Genomic DNA, 5,038 nt, shown 5'->3' on the forward strand with positions numbered 1-5,038 from the left:
CTTGGATATGATAAATAGACAGAGAGGGCTCAGAAGGAGCAGAGTTATGAAACAGCACAGATTGAAACCCATGTACTCACAGTATTAAGGCAGAAAACATGTCACCCAAACAAGGAGGAACTCAATGTTTATTAGTAGGTATCATACTGATTCACTACCACTAGATGGCAATGTGTCCACAGACAACTGTTAGGTGGCGAGGAGTGCTTTAACACCTCTCTCTCTCTCTCTCTACCTCAGTCTGCCTCTCTCTTTTTCTCACAATATTTTCCAGGAGATGATCCAGCATTAATACCCAACAATGGTAAATGTATCTGAGGGGGTGAGGGAGGGGGTTGTTCTCTCATCTGATGCAAACAATTATGAGACATGATGGAAAACAGAAGACATTTTGAAATACAATGTAATCCCTCTTTGTTTGTCACACACATCTATTCATCCACATTCAGATGTTTTTTACACACACACACACACACACACACATACACACACACACACACAGCTCTCACATGGCCTAGCAGGATTTATCTGTGTTTTATAACTTCATTTGACAGTGAAATGTTAACAGATGGTAACACATTCTAAATTATTTTATTGTACATGTCAGATCACAACGTGCTTGACATCTTCATGTGAATGACTTTTATCAGGATGTGTGATAAGACAGTTTGTTCTTTGTTCCCTATTATGCAATGCCATCATTCTCACCCACATGTACATCTCCTTGCTTCTCTTTGTCATCAGGTATTTTTAGAAAGAACAACAAGAACTTCGACAGCCATGTCCAAATGTCATCTTCTGAACCTGTGGTTCAGGAGGGTGACAGTGTATACATGTCATGATGCTCTGTGTAGCTGAGTGGAGGCCCATTACACAGCATTGTGCTGCTATGACAAAGCAGGAGGCTGAAACCAATGATCCGCTGCACAGCAGACGTGCCCATCCCCCACCTCCAAGCTAACAATACAGTGTCACTGGTTTAATATTGCTCCTGTGTGATTCTTCTCACTAGAAATTGAATATTAGGAAAGTTTAAAAACACAATCTGAAACTTTGATCCGAGGTAAACAAAGTAACATAATGCAAACAATTATACAGTTTTATCTGGCATGTTTGGTTTTACTGTAAGGTGTTAGATTCTACTATCACATAATTTAAAAAAATTAATGGATTAATATTTATGTATGTTTCTATAATAATTCACGCAGCAGTCCCCATGGAAATAGATCGGAGGCAACTATAAACTGACAATGTCCAAATTATATGATATAACCTATATTCGTAACATTACACATGCTCGCTTTCTTGATGAGAGTTAGTTAGATAGAAAGGCCAAAGGGGTAATGTGCTCTGTCCATGACACCAAGGTTCACTAATTAACATGACATAAAGATTTAGCCATCATGCAGGCGATGCACAAACCTATTTCTTGACTGTGAGTTGTTGCTCAGCAACCAGATGAAACTGTAGGAAGCTACTGGCCGTAGCCAAGAAACATTTCTACACTCCGCTTTTTAAAAAATAAATTCACCAAAGAGGCTATAGTTAATTAGTGAGCTTAGAGCTGCCAGTGGGCGGATTGTGTTACATTTGGACTGAGTCAGGAAAGTGGTTTCCCCTGTTTCAAAACATTTCTAAAGCTGCTGACTCAAGCTGCATTTTCACAGCACAGACATGAGATTCGGATCTCATCAAACTCATATCAGGAAAAAGGAAGTACATTTTTATTTAATTTTCCAAATTGTTTAATTGTTCTTGTAATGTTGACAGATGACATTTGCCAAAGGCCTGCTGCCTTACTGCTTTAATCAGTAATGTGGGATTCCAGTAAGCAATTTACAGCTTATAAAGAAATTTCCAAACTGTACCAGTAAATGTCACTGTAAGAAAAAAAGCATTGTAAAGTAATCCATTCCCATTGTGCTGAGGGGGGAGGAAAGGGAAGGCGAGTCTGTTGGATGCCCAGGTCACCAACCTTTGACCTCTGTCCTCGACCCTTGAATCTCTGACATCTGTCTGTTTTTCCCGCCTTCTCTCTCGCCCCTGTAAGAGGAATTCGATTGTGGCAGGCAGAAGAATGTGGCCTCCTAGAATAAAAACCAGAATGAATAACCGCTCTCGAGAAAATGAGTGTGATGTACAGTATAAACAGCATGTTTTAGCAGCTCACATGCTGTAGCCATAAATCATCGCAGCTCCACTTTGTCAGCTGCTGCTTTTCTTTGCTTATGTGAATCCAAAGCATTTGCACTTGAAAATAGATTTAAAAAAAATAATTTCTTTCTTTTGCTTTGTCTACAAAATAGGCATGTAGGTTATGACATAACAATGTAGCACAGAAAGCCTTCTGCATGTCTAGCTGGTGTAAATGGATGCAAAGGGGGAGGGGAGGAAGATAGTGGGGGAGGTGTTGTACAGTGAGAACACAAGGCTTGCCTTTGCTGCCACAAGCTCATATGTGCATGCACATACACACAAATGATCACACACACAGACACACAAATACTAAAGGCTTTTCCCTCCAGACTGTCTCTAACACCCCAGCCCCCATGCTCCTTTTCTCTTTACAGTGTAAATAAAGCAGCAGGGCTTAGGGAACTAAATCCAATATGTCAATGGACAGTAGAGCACAAAGCGGAGTGGATGCCCCACTGGACATTCCCCTGCTACAGACTCCGCTTTCTCTCTGCTTCCCCAGACTAATAACGACACAACAAGAGGCGTGTGACTCGCAAGCACCCTTCCCCCACCCATACATATTACCATTGCTCCTCAGTGCTGTCTAGAAAGGTCATGTGACCCTCATCGACTTCCCGGGTTGGGGGAGGGGAGGCAGCTTGAACCTGTTCTTTGTTAGGAGGTCAGCCCCAGCTCTATGGCAGGAAATGCTCTTACCATACACCATGTAATATAAGTCCAGCGTGAGCTGGAGGCGGCGTGGAGAGAGGAGAAGCAATTGATTGGCTTTTGGAGCATTCATGTAGAGTGTAATCATGTAAGACTCCATTAGCACCGTGCTAAGGTTTGCTCCACAAATGCAGCTCCAGTGATTAGGAAATGGAAAGAGCGTGGTGCAATAGAAAGAAAGATAAATGAGCCAATTTTAGACCAGGTTTCTGTTTTCTTAGCTCTGTATCACATGTCAGCATAAAGTTAATATACACATGATATTAGGGCTGGTGGAGTTAGTGACAAATCCCATTCACAGCAGGAGAGTGGCAGGAAATTCAGTATTTGTAATATTTGTTTTTTCTAAAGAAACCAAAAACTAAATATGGGCAGGCAGCAGTCCTCCAGGGGTATCAGCTACAAATATGCACAGCGGTTTCTCTGCATCTGTACCACTTGCAGACAACGTCGTTCTCCTGGCTTAATCAGATTTTGTCCTCAAGCAGTATGCAGTAGAGTGTGACAGATTTGGGATGAGGATCAGCGCCTGTAAAATCCCAAGGCATGGTTATTTTCTGGAAAAAAAGGTGTAATGCACCATGGAAGGTGAAGTGAAGGAATTCAGGTATCTTATTCGTGAGAGATGGTGAATTATAAATACTATCTGGGTACAGTGCTTGTGAAGCTAAAGCTCAGGTAAAATACACACAACTCTCTGTTTCTGACTCTTCTTCTCGTCTTTGAATATCAGTCTGCGTATACTGTAGGTACATGCTTCAACAACTGAAACAATGACACACTGACAGAACTTTATATTTTACTGTAGTGGGAGACTTTGGCTCCTTTTGTAATGGCTATGCAGATCATAGGTCATATCTAAGTGGAGCAATTTATTTTGTCAGTTTCTGGAAGTGAGAAGCTTCACTTCCTCACTATAATCTGTACAATTTCCCGTCAAGAAAGGGCTCTTAAACAGTTATTTCTCATGCAATAGTATGGATTGTTGTAGATTGGTGTGGCAATATCCTTTAACATAGGGGTCACAGAAGTGTCGTAGCTAAAGGTGTGGTTGACGATGTCTCCATAAAACAATTGGGCAATCGTGGCAGTTATAGCTTGCCTGATATCATTTTTACAACATACAGTAGTTTAGTCTTATTAAAGCCAAAGGTCACAATAACAACCCTGACCTCATTTTACATGTCTTTATGTATAATTTTAGCCCCATATTTACAGTTTTTAAAGGTTTTGTTGTAGTTTTTTTTACCAAAGCTTTGAGTCTATGTTATTTTGTTACAAATAAGTATATATTTTTTTATTTTCACTTGTATATGTATGTCATGGCTTTAGCCAAGCTTTTAGAAATTCTGAGCCCCACTAACAGAACTCCCACCGATAACATTGCTTTGTTATGTTGGTCTGAAAGAAGTCAAAACTGTAACTGTTAAGTCCATTCGGATTAATTTATTTAACACCTTTAACATCAGCATCAGCAAAGCAAATAAAAAAAATGAAAAATGTATAATAACAATTATCAACAAATTACAAATTGCTAGTAATAATAATAATAATAATAATAAACACAAGTTAATAAAAAATGAATGGTCCCAAGCTGGAAAAAAGAAATATAATAAAATGTGATTATCTCATGTTAAGGGATAGCTTGTTTCAAAGAGTAAGATTAAAAAAATTAATTAAGTAAATTTGAATTAGACATAGGGGTCTAAAATACTGCAATCACCCTGGAAAATCACACCAATATAAAGGGGTGTAAAATATAAATTAAGAATATCCCATCCACTGGTTAAAAGGTCTTAATTCCTAGATTTGCTGTCATTTGTCTATCAAACAGCTTTAAACATTACACATTTTACATACTCATATTTAAAGCCTACATTGCAACTGAAGCTGGTTTGTTTGTGGCCCTAAACACGGAATATGCCGCGCGCACGTATTGCCGTATGTACGGTAACTAAAGGAATGTGTCACACCAGTGTAGAGCCGTAATGATGTCAACTTGTTATTTACTTTCCAAATCTGAATGACTGAGCAAGGCGAAAGGAGAATTAATCAACCGCTGTGTGACCAGGCAGGCGAAAAGCAGCAGCGGCGGCGGCGGCGTAAGGAGGGTGGAGGGTGGGGGGAGGGG

This window comes from Anabas testudineus, chromosome 21, assembly GCF_900324465.2.
Source record: "Anabas testudineus chromosome 21, fAnaTes1.2, whole genome shotgun sequence".
Lineage (NCBI taxonomy): Eukaryota > Metazoa > Chordata > Actinopteri > Anabantiformes > Anabantidae > Anabas > Anabas testudineus.